The sequence below is a fragment of the Anser anser genome, assembly GCF_964211835.1.
Source record: "Anser anser genome assembly, chromosome: 2".
Taxonomy (NCBI): Eukaryota; Metazoa; Chordata; class Aves; order Anseriformes; family Anatidae; genus Anser; species Anser anser.
The window spans coordinates 2,202,325-2,221,104 of record NC_139721.1 but is presented as its reverse complement, the minus strand read 5'-3'; positions in this window follow the sequence as shown (position 1 = coordinate 2,221,104).

The window sequence follows — 18,780 nt, the reverse complement described above, 5'->3', positions numbered from 1 at the left end:
TTTTGCAGTGGTATGAGGTGGGAAGTTCCCCCCAAAAGCTGATGCAGAGTGTTCCAGAAAGATTTCTGAAGGCTTTAAGGAAGAACTAAATATCTGTATAAATAGGTAGAAAGGTAGACAGATGGGAAGACAGGTAGAGAGGGAGGTAAATAGACAGACAGATATTGAGACAGACAGACAGACTATGCCTGTTCCCACACCTTTTACATGGACACCATCTTGAAATGTTTCACAGGAAAAGCTGATTTTTTTCAGAATACCTTTAAGATTTGGATTCACAGAATTATTTTATTATTTTATTTTGTTTTTCCTGAAGTCAGAACAATCTCAGCTGCTGATTCCTGCAGCAAACCACCACTTTTACTTGAGTCAAAATACTCTGAAAGAAGTTTTCCTTCTTGACCAAAAGACTTCAGGAGAGATTTTTATCCAAAGGAATTTCAGTTCAGTCTGTCTTTCTTCCTTAAAAAGATGTAGATAGCTTGTGGCTCTAACATGTTCATCTCAAAACTTAAAACACTGGACATTGAGATAATACTTGCAAATATGTTGCCCAGGCAGTCAGATCTCTGTTGTGACCATAAGGCCTGCTCTTGTTTCCCTGAAGACAGTGAAAACTTCTTTAAACCACATGGAAATTAATAGGGTTCCTTCCTGCAAAATAACAGTCATCCAGTAAGTAACTACAAATAATGCTGAAGGGGGTAATCACGCCTGTCCACAAATGCATCTCTTGCAATGAAAACATTGCAAGGTAAGCCTGGCACATGATCAGGGCTGTCTCCCACTCTTCAGTTCTCTTCTATGGATCCTGGAGTAAATCCCAGCAGAGAATATGTTTCTGTGATCTCTGTCCTCTGCTCTGGGACAGGATTTGATAGAGTCTTCACTGGAAGCCCAGTCCAAGTTTAGGAAAAACCACGTCTCTGCTGTAGTGTACTAACCGACATTTTCCCAATGTTTCCCCCCAGCCATGTGATGGAACTTAGATTTAGGCTGGATTTGATTTATGTCAACCTTTCCACCAGCCTGTGGTAGGAGCAATCCAAACTACCCCATCATCCCACCTCCACACAAATGTATGTGTCACATCATAACTAAAGGCAACTGGTTTTTACATGTTGTGTTTGTATATGCCATCAAAGGAGAGGGTATACATGTACAATCCCATCATAGGGGTTATATGCATATGCAGTCTCATGGTATGTCTAGATGTGACTCTTTTTGTCCTGAAAACATGCCTGTTTTTCTAATCAATGTGACTATACTCACATGAGCAGGAAGGCTTTGGGGTTAGGGAAGGTATCCCAAATTTTAGGAATTTACAATGCAGGTATTTCTGTTTGAACCAGTTGCCCAGTCAATTAAGGAGAGTTTATACAGTCTGTTCGAGCCTCTCTGCCTTATAGGACCTTTTCCCTCAGCCCTTCGTGGTGGTATCCAGACAAATCACATCCCACACGTACTGACTAATTACCATCCTTTGCCCAATTACCACATACCAACCCTCCAAGCAAAAGCAAAACATCTGCACCCACTGAAATGATGCCCATGAACTGAATCCAGAATGTGTGTCCTGTTTCCTGTTCAACTTGTAGTAAATCTGCGCTAGTCAGAGCTGTGCTTTCCTCTTCAAGCACATAATCAAACCAGAGCTGACAATAAACACACCCAACTCTGTTTCAGCTAATGCAGCCCCGTGAAACACAGTGTGAGGCACGGGAGCTGACACAAGAAAGCCAAAGTGATTTCAGTCCCAAGGTTTATTATATGCCCTGCTTAATTGCTTATAATTCACGAGAGGAAAATAATCATTTCTCCTTTCTTTCTTAATTGCACACAAGTATTAAGAATTCAACCACATTTTCTCCCCTTTCAATCTTTGGGCCCAACTGTTGTTATGACAGGGCTTTTTCAGTATTATTCTGCTATTGATTTGCATGGTGGATGGTTTATATTGCTAATTAGCATCTATTAAAGCTGCTATCTCATTCAAGCCTTGATGAATGGAGATGAAACGGAGTAAGGCATCGGAATAAATCAGAACATGAGAAACTGAGCTCTCTTTCACTGTCACTGGGAAACATCTCAGAGTTTAACCTGAATACGCATATATGTGTGCCTGTGAATATTATACATGTACCTAGTATCATTGTTATTATGGCAGTTAATATGTCTCTTAAATACTTCACCCAAGGCCTGGGTATTAGAGAACATAAGAGTTATCATATGGGGTTCATCTGGGTGTGTTATCCTGTCTCTGACAGTGAACAACTGAAGATTTCTGGAGAGAAATATAAGCACTGGACAAAAATATAAGTGACGTAAGACCAGTGTCCAACAATCTTAACCTCAGAGATTTCCAGGCCAGCAAGGTCTTGTAAGGTCTTGTAAGGTCTTGTAAGTATTGTTAGTGTGCAGAGATATCCTGGAAGGCAGAAAAATTAGAAATAGAACAGAAATATTAGAAATAGAAAAATAGAATGATAGAGTTACAGAAAAGCAAAGGAAAACCCTTTTTCTCCCCCATGGAAATGAGGATCTGAGTCTTGGAAAGGCCAATGCTTCAAAAGTGATGAGTATTACACATGAAAGAGGCCTCCAAATGTTATGTGATGAAGGAAAAGTGGTTTCCAGGCCAGTCCATCAAGTGGGCTCTGAGAAACTGCACATGACTGAGCCTTGTAACATAGAATTGGAAGAAAACTTTATTTAATAATCCCAGAAGGGTTTAGGTGAGGCAGAACCATACTTCTAGCCTTATTAAAACAAAGCGGCTTCCCAGCGTGCACAGAAGCAGGATTTTAGGGACCCGCAAGTCCAAAACACACAAAGCCTGCAGATATCAGATGCCCTCAGTGAGTGGTAAGGGAGGAGATGTAGCTCTGAGAACCTCAGATCTGCCTCAGATCTTGATAGAAAGGCACATTAACAGTTTTGAACAACAGACTAGAAGAGGCAAGTGCAATTAAAATTGAAAACCTGTAAGGTGGGAACTGAAACTCGACCTGGGACTGTCTCCAGACCTTCTGCACTAAATGATGTTTTCCACTCTGACTGGGTTAAGTTCTCATAGTGCCCAGGTCATGGGAATTTTTCACAGCTACGAAAATTTATTTACTGGGGAAAAGACTTCATAAACAGGGAAATATTCCTAAACTGAGGTGTCTTGCATCTGATCAAGATGCCTTTCCTATTAGAGCAGGACATTGCACAGTATTGACTTCAAAGCAAAGGGAAATTATTGGAGCAAGCTACTATTAAGTATAACTCTGCTGTACCTTTTATAACTTTATTTTTCCAGCTGTGATTTTTCTGTTTTCATCAGTACGTTCCGGTGCAGGTAAGCTAACTTTGTCAATAAAACATCCCAAACCCATTTCTAGAAAACATTTTGATAGTCAGCTCTCTCCATATAGGAGGCTTTCCTTTTATAATCTTCATTAAGGAAAGCTGACAGATATTTCTCAAAAAGCAAAAAGTTGATAAAAGGATGCTGGCATACGTGGGTGAATAATGGTGATTTTGTTTGACTGGTCAAAATGAAAGTTTGGAGAAAGGGAGGAATATATGCATCTGACAGAAAAAGATAAAATCCTCTCAATGATTTCTGAGCCCCAGGGTAATGTTTAGCAGGATGCGGTAGGCTCTGAGAAAAGATTTCAAAATTCCTGTCTGTTAACCAGTAAATGGGTTTTGGAAGTGTGGAAGCTTCCATGTTGTTCACTGACAAAACCATGTCACCTCTTCAGTGTTCCCAGACAAGATACGTACTAAAATAAATACATTGTATAGGATCTCACCAAGATGGAAATCACAAGCAGGACTCATGACTAGATCTCTTAGTACGATGTCTGAGAGAGCTGTACATACCTTCATCAGCACAACCTGCTGTCAAAATCCATCAAGGTATCATGTATTTTTAAGAATGTTCTAATGAAAAGAGTTAGTCTTTCAGATTTTCAGTAACCAAGCTGTTATATTAGGCTGCCACAGGATGTCCATGGGCAAGATCTCAGCAGAGCTTTAACCCACTGCATGCTGACACTAGCAACCAGAATTTCTAAAGTTAAAATTGGAAAGTCTGCTATGGCTTTAAGAAATACTATTAAACCTGTTTCTTTGTCATGCATCTGTTTCAGACTCCTATCAGAATTTTAGAAGTAATGTTCCCACACCTACCATTCAAAAGAATGCTTGAATCTTCTTACTAAAGACCTGGTGTTATTTGAATGGTCATTATAGTTGATGCCTGTAGAAAACCATACCAGAGGGGAAATTGATGGTAAGCTACAATCAATGTTTTTTGGTCTGAAATGGCTGTCTGCTTGTCTGTGCCTCTTAAAAATTGTTTGCAAACTGCTTAGTGCAGGAACAATCTGTTCGTGTGGTTCTTACTGTAGTGGTGCTTTGCTCCAAGCCTGGATGCTTTGTAACTAAAATGACAAACGCTCAAAAATATCATAATTTGGACAGATTGCAGACTTTAAGGGCTTTAAGGACTGAATTTAAGAGATCCCTTTCCTGCTGAATATAGAGGGTTCTTGTATAGCTCCACCTGAAGCTCAGAGTTCTGCTGTTTGTACTGATATGATCTCCAGTAGCTGTGGTTGTTGTGCACATGAGGACATTAGATTGTAAGTGTTTCTATCTGGATTTGAATCCCTCCAGCTTTGCATCACCACAGTCCTACACATTCCATTAAGGACTGTAAAACCCAGCTCCAGACATCTGGGTGGAAATCAGGCAAAGAAGGAAGTCTCCTGTGCTAATGACCTGCTCCAAAGATGCTCTCTAAGCCCATTGCTGAAGGTCAGATCTATCCTGAAGTGGATTTGAGCAGGATTTCCTATGGGTCGTCATGGTTTTCTTGTGCCCACTTGTCCACTGCCCTGTCTGTGTATGTGCTCCTTGTAACTTTAGAACTCATTTCTGACTTAAAACCTATCTGGCAAAAGATCAGAAATCTCAAATGTTCTCAAAGAGTGCATTCCCATGTGCTTCAAAATCAACAAGACTCACATCCATAGGGTACTGATCTTCATTAACTCTGATACTCATAATTTTTCTCTTTGCTGGCTCACAAAAGATGAGCAAATTCATTTGCCTCTTCAAATAAGGATAACAAATCCTATTTTACACTCTGTCAAAGGATAGGAGAGAAAATCTCTGACCGTTATTGTTAGTCTTATTCAGCGGGAGACTAAGAACCATGTTATTGTAAATAGACATGCTCCTAAAATGAAAGATGAGTGTCTAATTTCTTTTTGGAAATCCCAGAAGAAACACAACATATTGAGAGTAATATGTATGCCTGTGAAAGAAACAGCAGATACTTTGTAGATCGACATTTTCCAACCTGTGGTGTGTACCCATTTGGTGTTCTGCAGAAACATGAAATGGTACTTTGGAAATGATCACAAAAATTAACAGAAAGAAGGATACACCTGTCTGCATGGCAGGGAATAAACCCAAACCATAGGGACAGAAAACAGTGCGTGGATAGTTAAAACTGAAGCTCATTTTCAGCTGTTTAACAAATTAAAACCACTATAGCAACACCATACAACATTTCTGTTCTGAAAAGTTTCCTGCCTGTTATGTTAGAGCAGGTTATGGGTCCCCAGTGTGACAGAGCAATTCCTGAGTTCCTCTATTCCCAATGTTTATGCTTCTATAGAAAGTTTTGGGCAGAGAAGCAAGAAGAAAAATGGTTTGTTTGCTTAGTCGTCTTGAACACTGGGCCAAAAGGGTATTCTGCTTCCATCTGCACATTGAAAACAGAGAGAAAACAGGAAAGACCTGGCCAGCTAGGAGAGCTAAGAACTAGCAGGGTTGAAAGAAAGGGCAGTTTTGTTGCAATCCAGAAGATGCTGGAAACTGTTGGACTAATAACAGGAGAAAAGGACCTGTTTTTTAAGACAAAGGTCAAAGGACATCTCTGTTCCCAAACTTAAATTCTATTCCGCAGCAGATACAAAGCTCATTCTTTAAACAATGTACTTCTCTAGTCTGAGTTAAGAAAGCACATTTTTGGGGTGCAAAGACATCTTAACATCTTTGGTGTGCTCATTTTAACTCAGATTTTGAGTGGATCCACTTCAAAACTGTGTCTGACTTTAGGTCCTATCACAGTGACACTGAAGGTCTTCTCCGAGCCCTTCCAGGCTTCTTGCCACCAATTCTGCCATGTTCTAGAGACGGTCAGCAGGCTGGCTCTCCTTGCTCAGACAGAGATATCTCATGCTTTGAGATGTTAGCATGATAAGTGACATCTGGTTATTACCATTGAACTCAGCTGTGCTACAGCTGTTCTTTAAGATTATGAGACGAGGCGTGAAACACACAGCAGGCATACAGGACTTCTAAGTGACAGGACAGAAGTCCAGTTTTGGTAGCTCAAGGATAATGCTGAGCATCGTGGTATAAGAAGGCCAAGCAGCAGCTATAACAGCCTGGAAGGATAGCATTGATACATGTACTAGTCTATGTCTCTATGTGTGTATTTATACAAACATCTCCATGGATCCCCAATTACTGGAGTAGCTTGGTAAATTTGTGTAGATGCTTAATTGGGAGATTTTGTGAGCTTTCCTTTTTCTTTTCTTAATTTCCTTTGTGTTCTAGTTGAGGCTTATCTGTTACAAGCTTCTGCCCCTGTGAAACTGCAGCAGGGGAAGTGTGCCCTTTGGTCTAATGCAAAAATAATTATTCACTCAAATAATTACTTTGGTTCCTGCAGTATTATAGTATTATAGAGACAGCCTTTCATTCAATCTATGACTTGTCTTTCTTTTTCTTTCTTTCTTTCTTTCTTTCTTTCTTTCTTTCTTTCTTTCTTTCTTTCTTTCTTTCTTTCTCTCTCTCTCTCTCTCTCACTCTTTCTCTCTCTCTTTCTCTCTTTCTCTCTTTCTTTCTCTCTTTCTCTCTTTCTTTCTCTCTTTCTCTCTTTCTGCCTTTCTGCCTTTCTGTCTTTCTTTTTCTTTCTCTCTCTCTCTCTCTCTCTCTCTCTCTCTCTTTCTCTCTTTCTGTCCCTGCTGTCAAAACAAGTAGCAGGACTCCTACTCCAACTTTTTACTCTTGCACTGGTCTAACAAAACAAACAAAAATATCCAACTGGTGGTTTTGAACAGCAGATAAAAATGGATGACGTATTCAGAGTCTTTGTGTCCTTCCTCCAAAGAGAAGAAATCCAGCATTTACAGGAGACTGTTATTTTCAGAGATCCCAGTTCTGTTTCTTCTCCTTTGTGTGTCACTGACACTGCTGGGCTGATGTCACTTGGTGGCAATTTTTACTGCCTGCACACCAGCATAAAACACGGTGACCATGCTCACTGCTGTACCTTGAGATGCCTTGGTTTACCAGCCCTAGTTGTGTTTGGTTGCTTTCAAAGTACTCAGTGCAGCCTAAGATGTACGTACAAGAGTGATGGCTTGCAGAAAATGAACTTCTATATTTCTCTTAGTGGCTTGATGCTTTATGGTCTTCTCTGTTTTGTGTTGGCTTAATGCTGCCAGTGACTTGAAGCAGAACAGCCTGAATTAAACATAGACATTCTAGGAAATGTGCCAGCTAATAAATGCTACAGTAAACAGGGAATCCCACCTGCTTGTGGGTGTCTCTCTTGTTTTGTGGGACAAGAGCAATGTGTTTAGTACTATTTAAAAAGTCATTTCAATGCACTCCCAAAGTTAAAAATTGCCATGGTGCACTCAATATTGGAACAGATTTCTCTCTGTACACTTCAAAGTCAAACAGAAGGATATGAATAGAAGTGCATACAAGCCAAGAAACTCAGGTTAAATTGTTCTTTGGAACAAACTCAGCATCTAAGAGATGACTTTCCCTGAACTATGATATATTTTTTCACTGTTATTTTAAAAATAAATAAATAAATAAGTTTATTCTAAACATCTTTGAGGGAGATATGGGTGAGTGTTGCCTACCTGCTGCCAGACTTCAGAAAAATGAGAAATGCAAAATAATTGTTGATTGGAAACATCACAGATTTTCTAGTTACCACCAAGAGAGAATTTCAGAGTGATCTGAAGCCAGCTAACCCTGACTGCCAAAAAATGTGAGCATATATACTAGGAAATATTAACACCCTTGAGAACGAGAGAGAACAGGCAGTAGAAATCTTGCTGAAGGTGGACAACCTAAAATCTGAAACAAGCACCTACCTTTTGTTATGAAAGGAAGCCATCTTAGTCTTTTCCAAGCACGAATTATTGTCCTCTTAGGCTGGGAGAGCTAAAATTATGCAACATTTTAGCTCTTGTTATGACCCTCTGTTTGGTCTGCTTTCATATGTACTGTCATGCTTACAGTGACTTTGGGCTGGATTCCTCTGCAGCAGCAAAAACAACAGCGTAAGGGGAAATTCCATAACCCAGAGCCACAGCTAATGAATAAATAAATAAATAAATAAATATTTAAGAAAATCGCTTTCTGGGGAAGAAAATGGGCTTTGCTGAATGTGTCAGTATGCCCTTTTGCACCCATCAGTTCCTCATTGGGAGAGAGAGAATAAAAAGCTCTCAGCTCTTTTACAGGAACACAATGTGAGTAAGTCTTTTGGAAGAGTAGGAGTGATCAAAGTCCAAAAAAAAAAAAAAAAAAAAAAACAGATCTAGAACTTAATAATAAAACTCACAGAGTTGGAAAAAATCTCTCACTTTCCAGTTACTCCAGGCTTTGCCATGAGGCATGACCAGCTCCACCTATGTCCATCCTGACACACTCATGGACACAATGTGATTTTATTCTTCCAGGGCTGAGAACTTCCCACTGTTTCGCACAATCAGTTCCTGTGTTTCTTTAGCTTTCCAGATGAAGGGATTTTTATAACCTCCTAGCTTTTCTCCTTTGCCTGAAGGTAAAGCCTCTCATTTTCTCAGCCATCCCCCATGGACATGCATTAGGGACTGTTCCTTTTGTCCCAGCAAAAGGCTTTTACACACCTGAAGTCTGTTTTATCACCTCCTGGTTTTGTTAGGTCACGCTACACATCTAAGTTAGCCCAAAGAATTTTAAACTAACGTATGCCCATTACAGAGCCTATAAACCTGCAATATACATCTGCATTAAATGCAACACCTTGCAGTGAGATCACTGCAGGCAGCAAGGCTAGACTTTCAGAACATGGAGGGAGGCAATTAAAGGGTCAAAGCCAACCACACTAGGGTCTAAGTTCAACCAGATGATCTTCTCCCCACATGAAAGCAAAAGGAGCAGATTTTGAAGGAGAAGAGGCAGTGAGGCACATGTTGCTAGTGAACCAGATGCTCTGAAGGTTCCTGGGATAATGGGTTGTACTGCCTGTTAATCTTACATTCATTTCCAATTGCTTCTTCCTTATTTTTCTCTTTGCAACCTGTTTAGGTATTCGATGCATTTTTAATATCGCCATTCAGAAAACTCCTTATAACTCTCCGGTTTCCATGATAGGATTTCTCTTCCAAAGTCATTTTCAGATGCTTCACATTAATATCCCATAATAATTCCTGCCAGAAAGATACTCCCTTAAATGTCAGTGTGCACAAGCGACATTTCAACATGACTGCTCTTCCTTAACACACTGAGATTTTTCAAATCCTAATTAGGAGCCAGAAGAAGAATCTGTTCCAGTCCTTGCAAGGCCTCCCTTCCCCCACAACGTCTGCTATAATTTTAAAATACGTTTTTCTCTGCCATTTTGTCCTACACAAGTGCACCATGTCAGTTGTTCTGGATACCCTTGGCATTTTCAGAACTTAACAGGGAATTGAGGTATCTAAATCACCTTCCAGATGATCAAGAAGTGACAGGTGTTGACAGCAGGTTTAGGGATGAGTGTGTGGTGTCTGGAGCTGCATGTTGGACCTCATTTTGTGATGTGTCATCACTTCCACAGTCCTCATCAGCTGTTTTCCATAATCCTGAAGTACTTTTTGCCGTGGCTGTTTCTCCTTTTACAGGAAGGGGAACTCCACCCACACAAAAACTTGAGACTGGAGCTGGAACTGGGAAACCTGCCATTTTTCTCTAGCTTAACCAGGAATGTATATTGCATTTTGTATTTTATCTGACATTAATATGCCATACCATAGTGAATTGTAACAGGCAGCATTATATCCAGTTGGGTTGTAGTGTACCTTATTGAATTGCTGGACTGGGCTGGAATGTAACCTATTATAAAACAATATTTTATATAGTGCTGTACCCTCTTCTCATCTTACATACCAGACTTTACGTACCTGGCTGAACTGGTTAACTGGACAGTCCTGACAACCCCATGATAGAAAGTTTTATACATCCATGAACGCAATCTGGACTCACTTGTCTCACTGCCACAGAGAAGAGTAGGAAGACATTCTCTAAGTTCTCCTTGTTTGGGTGGTATCACAACCTCAGTAGACGTGATGACTTCTGGTGAACATTTATGGGGTCAGAGAAAATTAGTAAGGAAGTTGCAGCTATTTGGAAAATGGGTCTTTTCTGTGATGAGAATAGAAAAGGGGCTAACGTATTTTTTGTTGTTCCAGGCCAATAAAACAAGAATTAAGTAAATTCCTCATTGGTCAAGTTTAGAAATAGGTAAACTGCATCTGCTTTTATCCACAGCCATTTGCATTACAACCAAACATTTCAAGGCAGCTCAGGCTGCTTTCTGTACCAAGGAGGTTGAGAATGGATTTGATCAGTGTATGCAGAGCAGGGTCTCTGGAGAGCAGATTTTGAGTAGCAAGTAGCTCTCTAACTACAAGGACTGTGCAATATCCAGTAACCGGAGGTGGAAAAAAAAAAATCATTAGCAGGTCAGTGTTAAGCACGTACCTTTGTCCTCCCATCTTCTGCAAGGAATAAACACCTCCTGCACAGCCAACATAGTGCTTCGGGATATGGAGACAGGGAAGGTAAGGAGATGGGACAACCCCCACAAAGGAGACAGATTTTCCCCATTTTCAGGAGCAGAGTGAAGCTTCATGTATGAAACCTTAATGTCTATTTTTAAGACAGTAAGAGCAGTGCATATACTGTTGCCATAGGCAGGAGAGGTAGTGTCTCATGTTGGAATAATATGGCAGGAGCATATATGGCGCATCCAGAAACTGGCCATTCCTGATGCCTTCTCTCTCTGGTGGGCAGCGGCATGAACCCGTCAGATCAAGCAATGCATAACCATCACTTATGGGGTCAGATGTCTTTTTGGGGGTCGTAGGTGGGTAAGGAACCTCCTGTGGCTCAGGTAGCTCTTGTATTTGCTGTTCAAACTCTATTTCAGGCTCGTCTCAATTTTCATCGCAGAAAAAAATATGTCCCCTTCTTCTGGTTTTGAAGAATTGATATTTCTGTGAGAAATGTCTGCTTTCAGGGGATTTGTCTTTTTTAATAAACAAAACAAACAGCCCTCATCCTCCTTCACCCCAGTCCCAAACCGTTGGTTGACATTTATTGGTCTTCTGCAAAAACCCGCAAGTTTTTACATTTCAGCAAAAACAAGAATGCAGTTCTGAGGAAAATATGAAATGTTCTGTTTAAATGAAAAAATGCTGGGACAATTTTACACTCAGTCTTTATTTTCCCTCAAGGCTCTGTTACAAGAAAAGACATGAATTTTTCTTGCTGCTGTTTCTAGGGAATTTTATTGATATGGTTTCGAGGACTTCAATTTCCCAGTCTCCTTTGCTAAACAACTCTCCCTGTAGCAGCATGGATGCTCCAGCATCCATCCTTACTTGTACCACTGAGAGAGGAACCAGCCCCCAGGTTTTGTGCACAGTGTTGGTGGCATGGAGTCTGTCCATGAGCCTACATGGCTGTTAGTGTGTGTACACACATGTGGTGATGCACATGCATGTTCTCCTGCCTGTAACTTCACATGAGAATGCAGCCTTGCTTGCGTATCAGTGAGTGTGGTGCTTTCTTGCAGCTCCAGGTATACATATTTCTATATGTGAGGGTGACTGCCTGAGTCTGTGTGGACCTAGAAATCTCGCCAGATGTGACTTTGGGAGGTTAGAAGTCTCGTGCTATGTCTATGTGCACAGTCCTATGTGTCTGAGAGTGTTCTTTGCATGTTGGCACACTAAATATTTAAGGCCTCCATACACATGGATTACCTTCCATGTGATTTATATACGCCAACCTTGTCAGAGAAAGACAACTTCCTATGAATTCTACTATTTTCCATAAATTCCATTGAATTACCAATTGGTTCACTGAAGAAATACAGAGAAGGAAATGATTTGTCATGTCATAGCAGTGCTTGCACCTTTACAGAGGTATGGTTTTTAGGCAGACCTGTGTGGACCCAAGAGTTGGACTTGATGATCCTTGTGTGTCCCTTCCAGCTCGGCATATTCTATAATTTTACGATTATTCATTGCCAGTGCACTCCTCGTTAGAGAATTAATACATTAATCTGCTAGGAGAAGAGGATTTTGCACAAATCTGGTGTCATGGCAATACAGTGTATCTCTGTACTTATGCTGTGTTATATTTCAGAGCATTTTAACATATGTTAGGGTATCGTTGCATTTATGGTGGGTTACACTTAAAGCTGGTTTTGCTAAATGTGGATGGCTTATCAGGGACAGTTGTCATTACGCATACGGCGGATTATATCTAAGTCTTCCTTTATGTTCACTGTCCTCTATTTATGTTTACAGTGAATGATATCACAGATTTTCATTCTATATCCTAGGGATTTATTTATAGAGAGAGTGAAAAAGACCAGAAAGGACATTGGTTCATTTTCTTTACTAATTTGTTGCTTTTCATGCTTGTCAACTAGATTTCATTTTTGTTTGGATGGAATCTTTGATTTGATGGAATAAGTGTTTTCCATCCCTCAACATTTATTCCTTGCAGAAATGCTTTGGAGTCTTAGCTAACACAAGATCTTTCTTACCCAATAATGTGCAAAAACAAAGACATTTTTCTAGAGTTAGGTCAATTTTGTTTGTTTCGGTAATGTTCCTGACAATGCTGATCAAACTGTTTATCAAATCTGAGCAAAGACACGTGCTGTTCCTGAACTTGCCCTGGAACTTGTCTCATGTGAAACAAAAATGGAATTGAGCTCCCTGGTCTTATCCAAGTAGTGGTTTTGGTAAAAGAAAGGGTGTCCCCTGGGTGGTTTTTTCTTTAAACAAACAAGTGCACAGCAGCCATTATTGCTCAGTTGTGCTCACTAGCACTTCAAAGTCAATCTAATGTCAAAACATCTCTGATGTTCTAAAATGAAGTTTGTTTCCAACTAGGAAATACAATATGACTGCTTTCCAAGGTGTCTTACTTGGAGAGGAGCAAAAGCAGTCTGGACATTGCCCTGGGCAGCTTACTCTAAATGTCCCAGTTTGAATAGGGGGGTTAGACCAGATGAGCTCCAGAGGTTCCTTCCAACCTCAACCATAGCATAGATGATAATGAAGGACCTTCTTGCACCAAATATTTTATACTACATAGCAAGAGTTACTCATGCAGCTCTCAAGTGTATACCCTAAATAGAAAGAACAGACAAAATGTGTTTTTGCATTTTTCTTTCTCCTATTCTATGATGATGAATGCAGAGCTTTGGGCAATGAAAGACCTTGTCTGTAACACTGTATTTTTCTTCAGTAAACAGCAAGTAAATTTAGGACCATGAATTTCTTCTCCTCCCCTCCAACTATCTTTTTGAATAACAGTGGCTCAGGTAATCTTCTCACAAAAGACAATAACAATGACAACCAAATTACTCAGGTTTTTCATACACTGAGTGACTCCTGCTCCTTCTAGCCTATCTTTTAGCTGTTCAGGCTTTGCTTTTTTAGCTCTTAGAGAAGCTTAGCCAACCAATCTGATTCTGAATTTCAAAAGAACTCTTGTCCTTCTGTAAGCACGGTTATTGAAAACCCAATTTACCTATGGAAACAGGCCAGTTTATTAAATTTCTCTACGTTCCCCAGACTGGATTTTTGTTCTTGGTGTGATGCAGATCCAGTATGCAGATGAGTCACCTCTAATGAGAGCCACTTTAACTGTTATCTTCCTTAGAGAAACTTTGAAAGTGCTCAGTTTGCAGAATTTTTTAAGTTTGCTAGTTAGATTCTAGATTGCACTGAGGCTTATTTTGATGGTCCCCAAAGAGACATACCCGCTGTGCTTCTGAGCAGCAGGAACATGTTTACCCAGGCCTTACACAAATAATAGGGTTTTATTGCTGTCATTGCTAATAGCATTCTTAAAAATATATAAATGGACTTTAGATTGTGTTAATAAAAAAAAAAGATGAAAAAGCAACATTATAAAAAACTAATAAGAAATGGTGAAAACACTGTTGCAATATCTGTTTCTCATAAACACAGACGGGCTAGTGAATGGAGAAAGTGTGCACTACAAACGTTTATCTACTGCAAATAAGCTCCTTATTGCATTTTTTATCTATCCAGGACATTTTGTAAAGGAGATTCTCAACCTTCACATACATGCACTATACCCGTCCAGCACTGAAATGCAGCCAGCCCTGGGGAAGGATTAATGTTATGGTAGAATGAGACCCCAGGTGAATGAAAAGAAAGATAGCAGGAACAATCCAAGAGCAAATTCCTAAATCCTTGAGGATCCCCCCAGTGCATTTCCTTAAAGATTTGGCTTAGATGTCTGTCTTAGACCGATGTATACAGAATCTTCTGCACCTTGAACTCCAGGGCATTGCCATAGTCCTGTCTATAAGTGGATCACACGCCACCCCAAACCTGTTGGGTGCTTTGGGATGTTGTTCCAAAACCTCCTTGGCTTTGATGCTTAGAAACATTTGCATTTCCAGCCAGCATTCATTTGAAATGAGTTTTTAGCTCTTTCTCCTGGTGCCAGATTTATCCTGCAGCTAAAATAATTCTTCCCCCTCCCTGCTGCTTGTCTAGAGGAAGAGTCTGTAGACCAGGCAGACTCCTACTCAGCTTTCAGTGCAAGCCAGGTTCTTCTAGTCTTTTCTATTAAAAGAAGCTCTCCTTAGCTCTGGCAGTCCTTGCAACCTTTTCCTGAATGCATTTCGTGTTGAGCTCATCTTGCCTAAGTGAACGAGCTGGTTTGTGACATTCCCAATAATCTTACACAAATGTGAAATCTTTGCTTTCTCTACATCAATTTTGTCTCCTTTTACAGTGTTAGCATCATATTGACCTTTTTGACACCGTCAACGTGTTTGTTATTCATTACTGTCCCATGATTAATTTGTAAATCTAGCTTATTTTTCTTTTGCTTCTCAAATTGAGAATCACAGAAATAAGACAGGGAAGGACTCAGAGGAGTTGTTTAAACTACAGTTTCTTGAACAGGTTCAGAAAAATGAGAAGAGGAACTGCAAAAAGGCTACAGGAGAGCAAATCTCTGAATTCTTCTTCCACTCACCCTGCCACACACACACATACACACAAGCACAGTGCATTGAGATAAACAAGGGGACACATAGGTGGAGAAAAAATAAAAGAAACAAATGACCACCAAACTTAAGCTTGATTTACTCAATGGTAAAAGAAGGCAATGTCTTGCAGGCTAATTCCTGATTTCACTGTAAAGCTTGCCTTTTGCTTTAAAACTAACCCAAACCTTGAGGCATCATCCTTCCAATCCAGAGAAGACCATCTTCTCCCACTCCAGCTTGGCAGCTTTTAGCCCAAGCTTTTTCCTGAAATTCTCCACCCATGGAGGCCCACCTAGTCTGTGTAATGACTGGCTGTCTCGGGAGTGTTTCCCCTCTTGTCTACAGTTCTCTTGCTGCAGTGCTGGCTCATGACTTCTTGTCCTGTTCCCAGAAGACTTGCACAATCCTAGTGTCTCATCCCTTTAGCACACTTCAGATATTGGAGAGATAGCACATAGAGGGTAATAAGGTTAGACGGTATATGTCAATATAATTTTCTGAGAACTTTGTTTTATGAAGCCAGCCCAAGACAATGAAAAATTATGATCTGAAAGTCAACAGAGAAACAATAGCAAGGATCGATCTCTTTTACCCGCCCAAAAGATGCTCCTTCCTGCAACACCATTTTGGTATTCATTCGTGTTCTATCATTTTCATCTTAACTTTTATATGTATATTTATAATACATATATATATATGACTTTATATGTTTTAATTATAAACTCTAACCTTTGTTAAATCTATACTTACAGGAAGACTAAAAAACACTGGTGGGAGTGGTAAGACATTTTCAAGCTGGTGTTTGTTGATGCAACTCATTTGCCATCCACTAATAATTCCTTCTTTTTCTTTTAACACATTTGCAACTAACTGGCACCCACTGTTTCAGGGAGAAGAGCAGATCTCAGGACATCTCAAAACAATCATCTTGCCCATCTCTACTACCCGCCTATGCTTGCTGTAAAAATCAAGTCCCAAGCCCTCCTGGCTCCTTGTTTACAACACAATAAAAACTTTTTTCCTGAAGTTAGCAATTACCTGTCTGCTATCTCTTTAGCATGGAGGGCACTTTGTGGTGGATATTGAAAATATATGGAATAAGTGGATAATAAAAGAAAAAGACGCATAGCCAAAAGCCCAGTGTGTGCCAGATGGCCCGGGAGATCCCTGGAGGACCTCTCCCTAAGAATTCTTGCTTGGCAACAAGGCACTAGGAACGTCTGTCCCCATATAGATGAACTCATGACTCTAGCTCATTTTAAACTTCACATTTTAATTAAGCAAACTGCTTTACCGAGCAGTTTCACTTGCACTGCATAAAAGGCTAAGTTAGTTTATAATTTTTTAATGCCATGGGGGGTAGGGGGAGAAGCTTTTTAACTCAGAAGTGACATTTTCCTTTCATTTTGTCTTTTTCAACCAAGGTAAACAAAACAAGCATTGCAATTGAGGCTAAAGTTTGTTGTTTTGAACTTTCTTGTTCCAGAATGTATGCTGGAAGAGAATTGTTTTCCATCAGACAGATCAATTTCTTTGAAAACAAAAGTCTTGGGAGAAGAAAAAAGGAAAGTAATTTAATTTTTGTCAGCTGGTCACATGAGATATCACTATGTAGTCACTGCTGTTCCTTAGTGCCATTTCTCTGAAGGCTGAAATGCCTTGAGAAACCAAAACTTATTGACACTACAAAACCATTGCTTATGGATCTCATCTAATATGGCTGTTTTTTCCAGTTCTCGCTAGCTGAGTTTTAAGTGAATAATGAACTGTAGACACCAGATCCTACGTACCAGGGCATTTCAGGCTCTTAGGCAAGTGAAGCCAACATTTTTTATTAAAGTTTCTTGAATTTAGATGTCGAAATTTGCTACTTTGACTCTTTAGGCAGCTATCTGTTATTTTCAATCCTGTCCTTTAACTAATCTATGCTTCCTTTTCCTTTTAAGTAAAATGGTAGTAAATAAGACCACGATGTCAGAGGAGGTGAGAAAGGAAAAGGATACTTTAATCCTCCCAAGATGACCTGAGACCCTCAGAAATGAGAATTATCATCTTACCCATTCCCCAATTGTTTTCATGATCAAGAAAGCTTGTCCCAAGGTCAAGTTTTTGTTCTTTGCGAGTCTTCAGCCGCAGTGAATAAACCACCTGTTATTTGGAGACTGACTCTCCACTGAGGTAAAGTTGTAGACATGAAAAAGAAAAAGAAAAAGAAAAAGAAAAAGAAAAAGAAAAAGAAAAAGAAAAAGAAAAAGAAAAAGAAAAAGAAAAAGAAAAAGAAAAAGAAAAAGAAAAAGAAAAAGAAAAAGAAAAAGAAAAAGAAAAAGAAAAAGAAAAAGAAAAAGAAAAAGAAAAAGAAAAAGAAAAAGAAAAAGAAAAAGAAAAAGAAAAAGAAAAAGAAAAAGAAAAAGAAAAAGAAAAAGAAAAGGAAAAGAAAAGGAAAGGAAAGGAAAGGAAAGGAAAGGAAAGGAAAGGAAAGGAAAGGAAAGGAAAGGAAAGGAAAGGAAAGGAAAGGAAAGGAAAGGAAAGGAAAGGAAAGGAAAGGAAAGGAAAGGAAAGGAAAGGAAAGGAAAGGAAAGGAAAGGAAAGGAAAGGAAAGGAAAGGAAAGGAAAGGAAAGGAAAGGAAAGGAAAGGAAAGGAAAGGAAAGGAAAGGAAAGGAAAGGAAAGGAAAGGAAAGGAAAGGAAAGGAAAGGAAAGGAAAGGAAAGGAAAGGAAAGGAAAGGAAAGGAAAGGAAAGGAAAGGAAAGGAAAGGAAAGGAAAGGAAAGGAAAGGAAAGGAAAGGAAAGGAAAGGAAAGGAAAGGAAAGGAAAGGAAAGAAAAGAAAAGAAAAGAAAAGAAAAGAAAAGAAAAGAAAAGAAAAGAAAAGAAAAGAAAAGAAAAGAAAAGAAAAGAAAAGAAAAGAAAAGAAAAGAAAAGAAAAGAAAAGAAAAGAAAAGAAAAGAAAAGAAAAGAAAAGAAAAGAAAAGAAAAGAAAAGAAAAGAAAAGAAAAGGAAAAGAAAAGAAAAGGAAAAGAAAAAACAGAAAACAGAAAAAAGTCTGGATGTCAACATTGAACTGAAGTTCAATAGTTCATATTCTTTTGAGGAAAAGCTGGGGGTTGCAAAATGTGTACTTCATTCCTGCTCTCTGTTGGTGTCACCATGGGAACAAAGGAAAAACAAGTGCATCCCCAAGAAGAAGAAGGAGGTGTTGGAAGGGTGAAGGGAGTTTGCAGCAAGGGCAAGACTAGGATGGGAAAAGGCAAGTCCAGAGACAGATCTCCAAGGCACCCATTACTTCCAGCTAAATATCTTGCTGTCAGTGAGAAAGAAGAGTGGCCATTTTATAAATAAAACTGTGGAGGAGGAGATTTCCCCCCTATACCCTATACCAGTGAGGTGTG